The sequence below is a fragment of the Dermochelys coriacea genome, chromosome 5 (assembly GCF_009764565.3).
Source record: "Dermochelys coriacea isolate rDerCor1 chromosome 5, rDerCor1.pri.v4, whole genome shotgun sequence".
Taxonomy (NCBI): domain Eukaryota; kingdom Metazoa; phylum Chordata; order Testudines; family Dermochelyidae; genus Dermochelys; species Dermochelys coriacea.
The window spans coordinates 3,733,291-3,746,665 of record NC_050072.1 but is presented as its reverse complement, the minus strand read 5'-3'; the positions used below and the strand labels follow the sequence as shown (position 1 = coordinate 3,746,665).

At 47.5% G+C, this 13,375-nt stretch overlaps 2 long non-coding RNA genes across 2 annotated transcripts; one reads left to right on the top strand and one right to left on the bottom strand.

The window, feature by feature from the left end:
* Positions 1 to 397: 397 nt before the first annotated feature.
* Positions 398 to 5,177, top strand: LOC122460298. The gene is made up of 3 exons (XR_006281534.1): positions 398 to 407; positions 2,925 to 2,929; positions 4,988 to 5,177. It is a non-coding gene; the product is annotated as an uncharacterized LOC122460298 (long non-coding RNA).
* Positions 5,178 to 7,787: 2,610 nt separating this feature from the next.
* LOC122460297 lies at positions 7,788 to 11,156 on the bottom strand. The gene is made up of 3 exons (XR_006281533.1): positions 11,074 to 11,156; positions 10,093 to 10,094; positions 7,788 to 7,928 (listed from the first exon to the last, which is right to left on the bottom strand). It is a non-coding gene; the product is annotated as an uncharacterized LOC122460297 (long non-coding RNA).
* Positions 11,157 to 13,375: the final 2,219 nt, after the last annotated feature.

Here is a 13,375-nt window from a genome sequence, read left to right as displayed (position 1 = left end):
GCCCCAGGCAGCAGCCAGCTCCTGGGCTCAAGGAAACACCGAGGCGATGCGGACGTGCTTGCTGGCTCTCCGCAGTTGACCCACGCCCCAGATCTTTTTGTGCATATCCCGGCACCTCAGGCCTGTGCTGAGTGTGATATTTGTATCAAGTTGCTTGTTTTGATGACAACCTGAAAAAGATGTTTAAAAACCAAAACACACGTACGAATCAAGACAAGGGGCTGGCTCTTAAACACGGCTGGCCAGAGACTGGGAGCGCCGAGTGTCAGCTGGCATGCCAGCCAACATGCCAGCCAGTCCGAACTGCTTGTTAATTATTCCACCCGGCCTGTCTCTTAGCCTTGGGAAGTAGATTATCTCCCCATGGTAGACAGACATGAGAGACACCTTCCTCAGAAGCAGCTGGTGTCCACCATGGTCAGAGACAAGACAGCAGACTAGAAGGACCATGGGTCTGATCCACTCTGGCCATTCCTCCTCCACAGCTGTCTGGATGCAGGGTGCAGTCAAAGGCTCCCCTCGCTTCTCTGCCAAGCGTTCATGGTACGCCTGCTCCCCTACCCTGCTCGGTGCCCTCTCGTGCCCCGCAGACCCCCAGGAGAGGAGTTGTGGCAGTGCGAGATGCCTGCAGCCTCCCCTGCCCCCTCCAGCAAGCAGGCATGAAGCAAGTGGGCAGCGTGGCTGGGGAGGAGCATGGCAAAGGCAGTTCATTATGCTCCTGGAGATGGAGAGCTCCCACCCCTCTCTCTCTAGAGACCCCCTTCACTGCCTGCCGGGACAGACCCTCCGATGGGTGCGGACTGTTTGTTCTAGAGGGAGCATTTCCCATAGGGCAGGGGCAGCATAACTTCCCTTCTCCCCACCACCACCCACCCACCAAACACGTTAATCATCAGCCCAACCTTCTTCAGCATCCTCAAAAAGCTTGTGGTGAAGGGTACAAGGGAAAAGTTTCAGTAACATAGCTGAAACCTAGCTGGTGAGACCTACCCCAGCTCTTCCAGAGACAATCTCATAGAATATCAGAGTTGGAAGGGACCTCAGGAGGTCATCTAGTTCAACCCCCTGCTCAAAGCAGGACCAATCCCCAACTAAATCATCCCAGCCAGGGCTTTGTCAAGCCTGACCTTAAAAACCTCTAAGGAAGGAGATTCCACCACCTCCCTAGGGAAACCATTCCAGTGCTTCACCACCCTCCTAGTGAAAAAAGTGTTTCCTAATATCCAACCTTAACCTCCCCCACTGCAACTTGAGACCATTACTCCACGTTCTGCCATCTGCCACCACTGAGAACAGTCTAGATCCATCCTCTTTGGAACTCCCCCTTCAGGTAGTTGAAAGCAGCTATCAAATCCCCCCCCCCTCATTCTTCTCTTCTGCAGACTAAATAATCCCAGTTCCCTCAGCCTCTCCTTGCAAATCATGTGCTCCAGCCCCCTAATAATTTTTGTTGCCCTCCGCTGGACTCTTTCCAATTTTTCCACATCCTTTTTTCCACATTGTAGTGTGGGGCTGAACTGGACACAGTACTCCAGATGAGGTCTCACCAATGCCAAATAGAAGGGAATGATCACGTCCCTCAATCTGCTGGCAACGCTCCTACTTATACAGCCCAAAATGCCGTTAGCCTTCTTGGCAACAAGGGCACACTGTTGACTCATATCCAGCTTCTCGTCCACTGTAACCCCTAGGTCATAGAATCTCAGGGTTAGAAGGGACCTCAGGAGGTCATCTAATCCAACCCCCTTTTCTGCAGACCTGTCTGAAGATGGGCAAGGGAAGAAATGCTCCTCTATTGGACACTGAGCGAGGCTCCCAGATACCATGGTGGAGATTCAGTGCTGAAGTGTAGACAGGATTAGATTGCTTTGTTAAGTGCCCAGATACTGGAGTGGGCTGAATTTTTTCAGATTTCTGTTTGAAAACGCCATTTTCAATTAAATCAAAAGATATGGCAGGAACTAGTGATTTTCAGCACAAAAGATCCAAACAACCCATTGGGTTTCTACTTTGCCATTTTGACTTTTGTTATATTAGAAACTATCAAATACGACTCAATCAAGTCACAAAATGTTGTTTCAAGTTTCCAAAAGAAGTTTTCAGAATTTTTGTTTCATGGGAAATTTCAAATTTCCCTTCTGGAATGGAAAAAAAAAAAGAAAAGAAAAGAAATGCCAGAATTTCCCATGGAACAGAAATTCTGCGTTCTGACCAGCTCCCCTAGGGAATGTCTACATAGCATTTTGGAGTGAGCGGGAGTGAGGCCCTCCCCCCCGGCCTGGGTTGACAGACTTGGAGCAGTGGGGCCTCGAACTAGTGCTCTATAAGTAGCTGTATAGACAGTGCTTTGAAATTGTGGCTCAGGCTAGACTTTGGGCTCTGAAGCCTAGGGATTGGGGCTCGGAAGCCTAGATACCACGGTGACAGGCACTTTCAAGACAGAGCAAATTAGGTATTCCTCAGACAGGTTTCTGACCTGACCCAACCCAATTCCCCTTCAATAACCAGTGTCTTCAAAGAAATTCTCTGCACCTTCTCTTCCTAGTAGCTGGAAGAGAGAAAATCCTGGAGCAGACACACAATTATTCCTCCCTGGAGAAGATTCCCTCTGGGCAAATGAACTTCAGCTAGTTCCTAAAGCAGATGGCCTCCTCCTTTCTCTCTCTGAAGAAGCCCTAATGACACCTTGTCCGCAAGCTTAATGCATTTTAAACTATCTCCATGTCTGGCCACATACTTGGGCTGTCCCCTAAGGACTGCTAAAAAGTCACAAGCAGGAAGAAGATGGAGGCTTAAATAACCGTGCCTGGGCTCCCACTCCTACGGAGGGGAAGGGGCTCTGTACACTCAGTGTTACCTTTCACACGCCAGGCCGAGACTCCCGTCGGAGCGAGCCGGCGATGAAAGGAGCGCAGGGACACCAGCCTGGGTTTGAACTTTTCACCATTTTTTTTTCCTGGAGGGGAATTTTTCTTGTGGTCTCAAAAAGCCCTTCAGGAAATGATTTAGGAGCAGAGAGGATCAGTCGGCTAATAAGCTACAGCTGAAGCAACGCTTGTTTACCGTTCTGTCATTGAAATTGCTTCCCTCTTTTTACACACACACACACACACACACACACACACACACACACACGAGTTCATCACCATAAGGACAGCAGGCTAAATGGGGCTCGAAAGGGAAGATAGATAACTCAGTATTTCAGGTTTCAGAGTAGCAGCCGTGTTAGTCTGTATTCTCAAAAAAGAAAAGGAGTACTTGTGGCACCTTAGAGACTCAGAGAGCCTTGGGAGGGAAGCTCACGCCAGATGGGTCCCCCCAACCCCAAAAGTTACTGGTAAACAAAACAGCCCCAAGGATACACTCCCTGGATGAATGTCTCCTTGAACTCCTAGGAGGTGACCCTACAACAACAAAGCAGTGTTTTCTGCCAGCCATTCAAGAGGGTTCCCCTATTAACAAACATTAGGCAAAGCTGGCTAGGCTGCTCTTGGAGGGTTGTTCAGAACAAAGCGGTTCATGAGACACTCGCCACTACAACAAAGCAGTGTAAGCTCTCGGATCCTAAAGCAGCAAGACAATCGCTAAGGGTAACCCTACAATAACAATGCTCTACACTTGCCCAGAACCTTCGGTTTGGGAATCAGGGTGTGTTTTACAAGGGTTATTGGGCAGCCCTATATGCGCCCTGCACTATGAACTATGATCCCCATTTCACTGCTGAAAAATCAGAGGCACAGAGAAGGGAAGTGAGGGGTCAAGGTCGCTTGACACATCAGTGGCAGAATTAGGAATAGGAGACCTGACTCCTGGGGTTTGCCTTAATTCCACGACCATCCTGCCTCTCCCTGGCGAGTGTTTCATTTCCCAGCTCCCACAGCTGAGAAAAATTCATTGTTTTACCAATGAAGGGAAAGGGCTTCACATCACCCTACCCCAGCTCTCTCCTTTCCCCCGGGGGAACGATGGTGCCGTGGTACAGAGCTCAGAGTCGGGAGATCAGGGGTTTGGTCTCAGCCCTGCCCCAGGCTTCCAAGGTGTCATTTAACCACGTAACGCCTTAGTTTCCCCTTCTGTGAAAGGGGGATAAATCCACTGATGTTTGTGAGGCGCCTGTGGTATCTATTTGACTTAATTCCTTCTGTCTCACCCAGAACTTTCACTTCTTTTCTAAAGCTACGTCTATACTACAGATCTTACAGTGGCACCATAGTAGTGGTACAGCTGTGCCACTGTAAGGTCTCCTGCATAGTCGCTCTTTGCCAGCGGGAGAGACTTATGTTGGTCGCACTTTGCACACAGGGGCCCTGCTCCTGATTGTGGTCTCTGGCAGCTCCTGCAGCACACACAGCGCTGCTCAGAGAAATGTTGTTGGAGCTCATCTTAAGTGATCACTCTCCTTACAGTGTGTATGATAAAACCCATTGTTTCATGTTCTCTGTGTGTGTATGTGTGTGTGTGTGTGTGTGTATATAAATCTCCCCACTGTATTTTCCACCAAATGCATCCAATGAAGTGAGCTGTAGCTCACGAAAGCTTATGCTCAAATAAATTTGTTAGTCTCTAAGGTGCCACAAGTCCTCCTTTTCTTTTTTGTTGTTGGAACTGTATTCCATGAGAACCTGCAGTTCTGCTGAAATCAGGCTGATTTTGTGGGAATTTCATTTTAAAAACTGAGAAATTATCAGGACGTCAAAACCTGAACATTTTTATTTTAAAACTGAAAAGATTGTATTTGTACTGAAGTAAAAAATCTTAAATGAACCAAACTGTACCATAGAATCTCTATGGATAGTAATTCCATGCTTGAATAATAAGAGTATAGCAGTAGGGATATATTACCGACCACCTGACCAGGATGGTGATAGTGACTGTGAAATGTTCAAGGAAATTAGAGAGGCTAGAAAAATAAAACACTCAATAATAATGCGGGATTTCAACTATCTCCATATTGACTGGGTACATGTCACCTCAGGACAAGATGCAGAACCCACAAGGGGAGAGGCAATTCTTGATTTAGTTCTAAGTGGGGCACAGGATCTGGTAAAAGAGGTGAATATAGCCGAACCACTTGGTAATAATGACCATAATATAATTAGGTTAAACATCCCTGTGAAAACACCACAGCAGCTCAACATGATAGCGTTTAATTTCAGAAAGGGGAACTACACAAAAATGAGTAATTTACTTAAAGAGAAATTAAAAAGGTACAGTGCCAAAAGTGAAATCCCTGCAAGCTGCATGGAAACTTTTTAAAGACACCATAACAGAGGCTCAGCTTAAATGTACACCCCAAATTAAAACATAGTAACAGAACCAGAAAAGTGCCACCGTGATGAAACAACAAATTAAAAGTAGCAGTGAGAGGCAAAAAGGCATCCTTTAAAAAGTGAAAATTAAATCCTAGTGAGGAAAATAGAAAGAAGCATAAACTCTGGCAAGTGAAATGTAAAAATATAACGAGGAAGGCCAAAAAGGATTTTCAAGAACAGCTAGCCAAAGGCTCAAAAAGTAATAGCAAAAAATGTTTTAAGTACATCCGAAGCAGGAAGCCAGTTAAACAACCAGTGGGGCCACTGGATGATCGAGATGCTAAAGGAGCACTCAAAGACAATAAGGCCATTGCAGAGATACAAATGAATTCTTTGCACTGGTCTTCACGGCTGAGGATGTGAGAGAGATTCCCATATTTGAGCCATTCTGTTTAGGTGACAAATCTGAGGAACTGCCCCAGATTGGTGTGTCATTAGAGGAGGTTTTGGAATAAATTGATAAAATTAAACAGTAATAAGTCACCAGGACCAGATGGTATCACCCAAGAGTTCTGAAGGAACTCAAATGTGAAATTGCACAACTGTAGTCTGTAACCTACCATTTAACTCAGCTTCTGTACCCAATGACTGGAGGATCACTAATGTGACACCAATTTTTAAGAGAGGCTCCAGAGGTGATCCTGGCAATTACAGGCTGGCAAGCCTGACTTCAGTATCGTGAAAATTGGTTGAAACTATAGTAAAGAACAGAATTGTCAGACATCGAGGTGAACATAATTTGTTGGGGGAAGAGTCGACATGTTTTTTGTTAAGGGAAATCATTCCTCACCAATCTACTAGAATTCTTTGAGGGGGTCAACAAGCGTGTGGACAAGGGGGATCCAGTGGATATAGTGTACTTAGATTTTCAGAAAGCCTTTGACAAGGTCCTTCACCAAAGGTTCGTAAGCAAAGTAAGATGTCATGGGATAAGAGGGAAGGTCCTCTCATGGGTCAGTAACTGGTTAAAAGATAGGAAACAAAGGGTAGGAATAAAAGGTCAGTTTTCAGAATGGAGAGAGGTAAATAGTGGGTTCCCCCAGGGGTCTGTACTGGGACCAGTCCTATTCAACATATTCATCAGTGATCTGGAAAAAGGGGTAAAGAGTGAGATGGCAAAGTTTGCAGATGATACAAAACCATTCAAGATAGTTAAGTCCAAAGCAGAATGTAAAGAGTTACAATGATGGGGTCTAAATTAGCTGTTACCACTCAAGAAAGATCTTGGAGTCATTGTGGGTAGTTCTCTGAAAACATCCACTCAGTGTGCAGTGGCAGTCAAAAAAGTGACCAGAATGTTGGGAATCATTAAGAAAGGGAGAGATAATAAGACAGAAAATATCATATTACCTCCATATAAATCCATGGTATGCCCACATCTTGAATACTGCGTGCAGATGTGGTCGCCTCATCTCAAAAAAGATATATTGGAATTGGAAAAGGTTCAGAAAAGGGCAACAAGAATTATTAGGAGTATGAAACAGCTTCCATATGAGGAGAGATTAATCAGACTGGGACTTTTCAGCTTGGAAAAGAGGCGACTAAGGGGGATATGATAGAGGTCTATAAAATCATGACTGGTGTGGAGAAAGTAAATAAGAAAGTGTTATTTACGCCCTCACATAACACAAGAACCAGGGGTCACCCAACAAAATTAATAAGCAATAGGTTTAAAACAAACAAAAGGAAGTATTTCTTCACACAATGTTCAGTCAAACTGTGGAACTCCTTGCCAGAGGATGTTGTGAAGGACAAGACTATAACAGGGTTCAAAAGAGAACTGGATAAGTTCATGGAGGATAGGTGCATCGACGGCTATTAGCCAGGATGGGCAGGGATGGTGTCTCTAGCCTCTGGGAATGGGCGACCAGGGATGGACCACTTGATGATTCCCTGTTCTGTTCATTCCCTCTGGGGCACCTGGCAGTGGTCACTGTCGGAAGACAGGACACTGGGCTAGATGGACTTTTGGTCCGACCCAATGTGACTGTTCTTATGTTCTTAAAAAACCCATGACAATTTTCAGAAAAAAACTGGAACAAAGTTTGTCATAGAAAATATATACATTTTTTCCAACCAGACATTTATCTGGGAACTTCACAAGGCCAGGTAAGATCAGCCCAATGCATACAGGCTCCATCACAAGATTTCAGCCAGGCTGAGGAAACACAGAAGATGGCAAAAATGAGATAAGAAACAAAGGAAGTCAAAGGCTTGTGAACTTCAAGGGTTTGAGAAGTAGGCAAAGGTTTGGCTTTATTTCTTCTTTGGATTTGAAATTGCAGGGGAGAGGTTGCAGGTCAGAACTGGGGGTCAGAGGCCAAGGACTAACATAGCAGAGGAGCTGTGGGTCGGGATTGAGGGGCATCAGCAGAGCTGGGTACGTGTGGGGGCAGGCCCAGGGCAGGAATAGCATGAGGACTGCAGGCCAGTATTAAAGGGCATTGATAGCATTCACACATTACCTGCCAATCAGCTGTCACCAGCTCCTCACTTTTACTTGTACGTTTCTGCTCCTCTCCCTCACAATCACGGAGATTTATTTCTTTATTTGCCTCCAGGATGCCAGGCAGGCAGATTTCTTTTCAGCACTAGCAGCAAGGATGTCTCCCCCCCCTTTATAATTCACAAAACATTGTTTTCAGCACATGCAAAACAGCTCAGCTGGAATAAGGGGCAGAGGCAGCTACTCACCCAGCTCTGCTCCTTATCACCCCTCCCCCACAAAAATGGAAAACTTAATCTGGATCTAGACAAAGGAAGAGACGGGTCAACCCCTCCCAACCCCACCTGAACATGAATCCAAAGTGCATGTCAGAGGCTAGGGAAAGAGCAATGAAAAAAATATTTTTTAATTTTAAAATTATGCTTTTCATTTTTTTTTTTCAAACTAAAAATATCTGCTTGCTTTAAAAGTTTCCGAGCTGGAAGCTCTGAAGAAGCAAAATGACAGATGCTGCAGATGGCAGATGTTTTTCTTTTTTTTTATTATTATTTTAATTACTAATATTTTCCACACCAAAACTCACAGATGGCGGTTTGCATCCCCTCTACTGGGGTCAGCGTGGGACTGCCCTGACCTGCCATGGACTTACCCAAAAGGTGCTGTGAAGTATTTATATTTAGCTTGGATTGTGCCTACTGCTATTAACCAGTTGTGTACCAGGCTTTCCGTGCTCGGTACATCTGGAACCACCATCATACTTAGTGCTAAGGCCTTGTCAACACACAGTTTGTGCAGCAATTTAACTAAACCGGTTCAGCAACCCTAAAATTAGGGTGAGTTTAATCAGAGAACCCATTTGTTTAAAACCGATACCTCGGGGTATCTTAATTAACTCCTTGCTATTGCAAGGGACTTGCGCCCTGGTGTGCCTCGGTCCCTCCTGTTCTCTGCCTGTGGCACACACTAGTTCGGACTCTTCAGGGCTGTAATACCTCAGCCACCCACCCGCACCTTAAACCCAATAACCTGGTTTAGACTGATGTTTATTGGCCTGCGCTATACAGGAGCTCACACTCAACAATCCGGTCCCTTCGTACCTTAAACTCTATGATTAGGTCTACACTACATTATAAACATGGACTCAGACTCGGATTGGAGCCGCAAACTCCCTACTGTCTGCACACACAACTCTGTCTGACTCAGGCCAGCAAGCACTCAGGACCCAGGTCTTCACAGCCCCCCTGGGGGTGGGTCCGAGCCAGAGTCCCGCTGCAACTCAGATGTGAGCCATGACATTCTGCAGTGTGGACGCAGCTCAAGCCACAGACCCGAGTCGGGAGGTCTGGATGTGTTAGCACGGTCGTGTGACCCCAGTCTAGCAATTGCAAACCCAGGTTTACAATGTAGCCTGGATGCAAGCTTGGAAACATGGAGTCCACAAGGCCGTGTCCCACCGCCCTGGGTTTACAAGGCAGGATAGACACACCCTATGAATCTCAGTGACAATCCACCCAACCCAGGACACTTTTAAATCTGTTTAAGAGAGTTTTAAGCTTAGCTTACGTTGATTTGCAAACCAATTGAAAACTAGACTGACTGAAGACACGCTGAAATCGATATGAGCTTCCATGCACACAGCTGCCCTGGCTTTGGCATCACACCTTTAATACACCAGTGCAACTCTGTGTGTGGGCCAGGCCTTAGATGGCACCTTACTCAGTGATATGCTCTTAAGAGGAGGCTTTTCCCTGATCTGGGATACACCCTGTGGCTGCCGGGAGGAAGGGATGGCAAATGGAGAATCCACAGGCTCAGTTCACCATTTCCAGGCAGCTCATGCCACTGATGCCACCAAATAGACTGCAAAACCAAGAACAGCAGAGTTTGACCCCAGTGAAAAACAGGCACAAAACCCCTGTGTTAAAAACTCCCATTGCCCTGGTGCAAATGAGTTTGCAAGGGGCGGGGCACTGGTGTATTGTGCCCTATACGTGGAAGCAAAAACTCTGCCTCCAAAGCATGGGCAGGGGAGGAGGCAGTGCCGGGGGACAAAGCTTATTTTCAGCTGCGGTATGATGGGAAACTTTCCTTTATGACCTAGAAAAATACAGCGCATCTATAGATAGCTCAGACCACTTTCCCCACATGAAACTTGGATGTCCCCAGCGGGCATTTTTCCAACAGGGGCAGGGCCAGGACCCCTCAACCACCCATTCAGTCTTGCAGAACAGTCATAGACAGAGGCTCCTTTTCCCGGCACTTTCCTGGCGTTACACCTTCAAGCAGGGTTCAGACTTTTCTTCTGCCACCCGTGAGCAGGTCCAGGCAGAACACGCCTGCTGTATTGTCCATCAAACCAGGACAGGTAGATGCAGTAGGAAGACACCCGCTGAGCTACCTAACATACTGGGGCACCTGGGTTGAATGCACGTGCTGTGGACCGCACCTGCTCTGCTGGCCATGGCACAACTTAGTATGGCTGCAACAGAACCTTAATGGGCACAGAGCCCCAGCACCCAAAGGGTTAATGGTTACAGGACATGAAATGCTAGCACAAGATCGGGAGAGGCAGCTGAAAACCCAGCTCCAAGTGCATAGCCTGTCACCACGGGTAAGGCTAATGCAGCCATGCAGATCCCAGCATTCTGCTCTTACCTGACCCCAGAGGTACTGAGATCCCCATTCAGCAGCAAGGGAAACTGAGGCACAGAGCTAAGCAGAGAACCCAGAACTGATTCTCAGTCCTATAAGTGTTAACCACAATTCCCCTCTCAGACCCCCCACTACCAACAAACCCCACCCAGCAAAACAGCCGGATTGCAGAGACAGCCAAACGCTCCACCCTTAAAGGACCCAGGCCCAGCCTGTGGCCACCCCACAAGGTCAGCTTTGCAGCAAGAGAGCAGGAGCACTCCAGCCACGCCCAGCAGGAGGGAGCAACTTCAGTATGGCCAGGAGCTGGAACACAAAGAGCCTACGGCGTGCTGAGCCTCTAGGATGCCCATCCTGGATGCAGCAGTGGGAACAAGGCCCCGGCTCCTCACAACAGGGGCAAAGCTCAGAATGATCAGAAACCCACTGGGAAAGAGGAGCCATGAAGCACGGCCCCAAATCCAGGCAATCAAACTGGGCTCAGCTCCTAGAAGGGGCTGCAGAGCTGCAAACTCCCACTGCAATCAGAGGACTTTGGGGGTGAACAGCACCTGTCAGGGTCAGGCCCCATTAGCCTCACTGCAGATCTGAGGCAGAGGAACATCACAACATAGTTATAAGGAGGGTGGGGGCAGAGAACAAAGGCTAGGCAGCCTCACCCACTTTCCAAAGGGTTCCTCTCCCCTAGGGGTGCATAACGTTATGGCCCTTAAACCACACGGGGCAGGGTAAATTGGGAAGAAGGTCTAGCCCCACAGGAAGCAATGAGGGAGAGCCAAGACCAAACACTTACCCCCTTGCAAGTAGAGAGATGTGGCTTAGCAGCAGGTCATTTACAAAGTGGGCCCATTAGGGCTGCAGCTGGCTGTCTCTCCCAGATTTAAAGAGCCAGCTCCCAGGAGAGCATGCTGGGAAAGGCCACGCTAAGCGGGCCAGCCTGTGCTAACTAGCCTGACAGCCGGTCTGGTCAATATCAGTAAATGAAGCAGAATTCCCCAGCTTTCTGCAGGCTGGGAGAGTTTGATGTAATTGATTCTGAGTGTTCCATAGTCGCAGCTTAGCGTTTTATGTGGTGGGGATATTGCTCTCTTTTATTGTGCTTTGCTCCGGTATTATGTTATACGGCGTAATAAAAGAACAGCTTCCTCCCCTCTTGTGCTTGAAGCATATGGCCCGTTTTATGCATGGATGCTAAGAAATGGCTAATCTAGTCTTACGCTCTGGGAGGACCGTGTCTTTTTACATGACTGTACAGCGCCTAGCACGCTGTGTGCATGACTGTCGGGAGAAGGGAGGCATGAACATACACACATTTACCTACAAAAATTACTTTACAAGAATGTTGTTCAGGTGGTAGAACCAAGCTCTCAAAAGTTAAGAAATGAGCAATTTACACTTGTCTAGGCGACCTTAATTTGGCCTCCTTGTGCATCCATCCTATGCACTGAACGAGGCAGAGGGCCTGTGGAAAAACCATCCTGTGATCAGACTGCATTGTTGTGCACACGCACAAGGGGGCAGAAATATGGTTTCTTGAACAACTATAAATATGGCATTTGCTGTCTTTGGAGCGCAGGACTCTGCAACCTAAATTATGTTCTTCTAAGATTTCTTTGTTGCGTGTAATTTCCTAGGGGCTTTTGTTAAAGGAAAAAGGTAAAAATAAATTCTATAATGGGACAAGGGGCGCCTGGCCTAAGGTTTGCTCTGTCCCACCAGCTGGGGGAGCTCCAGTCCCATGTGGTGCCCCCAAGCAGGGAACAGGCCACTGGGACTAGGTAGTAAATGCAGGAGGGATATGCCTGGTGGGAGACTGGCCATCTCTTTCTCACTCATCCTGAGAGGAGCTCCTTAGCTGAGGTTCCTTCTCCCTTCTGTGTGCACAGCCACCCTGTGTCCCTCGGCACTGAGCTGCCTCCCTGGGCTGGGAGGAGAGGGCCTCTTTGGCTTTGTGTCTCCATGTTTTGTTACTTTAGGACTTGGTTTGGGTTGAACCTTCCTGCAGGGACCTGGCATGTCCCCTCCACGCACCCATCCAGCAGAAGGGCCTGGCCTCAGAGAATCCTTACATGTGTAACACGGAGCCTGGTGCAGGCTGTAACGGGACCATGGGCATTCACATAGGGCTGGGGAGGTGGTTGAAGGCAGCCTTAACATGGTTAAAGCCCTTTTTTCCTAGGACCTGAATGAGATTACTGTAGGTTAATTATGGACACCTGAGTCTAATTAAGGGCAGCCTGTGACCTTTAAAACCCTCTGTCAGGGTGGAAGAAAGGATGAGAATCAAGGTGCAGAAGGGTTGTGGGGGGGAAAGGCTTCTCCTGGGTAAAAAGTTGTATGATAAGGGGCAACCTTGTGTTTATTTCTGTTTAGGGAGGGGGTCTTTGGGCTAGACAGGGCGGCTGGCAATTAGTAGCTGGCATAGGAAGAGGCAGTGTTCCAGTGGGAGTTAGCAAATGTAATTGTCTTTTTCTTTAAAGAAGCAACCTGGGCCAACTCTGAGCCGTACTGTGGGCTGTCACGGGAGGGGATACTCTTGCAATGCATGTGTGACTGACAAAGCCCAGTTATGCACCTCGGGCTCTCTCAGCTTTAAGGGGAGCGGCCAGGACTCGGCAGCTCTGGAACTCAGGCTGGTGATTTGAGTGCATAAGTTACATCAAGGGAACGTGGGGCACAGCTAAGAAGTGGGAGTAGCTGAGTTTCTGTGAACACCCAACAGAGGGCAGTGCAGTGAGGGACTTGCACAGAGTCACCCCATCTATCTACCCCCAATGCTGCCTTAAACTACCGTGCCTATCTGTAGACCTCCAATTCCCCAGCGGACTTTTGGGCAGCTCAGGCTGGACACGCAGGGCATAGTGGTGCCAAGTCTGACAATTTTATCATATATTGGTGTTTTTCTTAAGGTCCCGCATGCTGGAATCAGGCTATCATCTAGGAATCTTCACATTTTTAAATATAG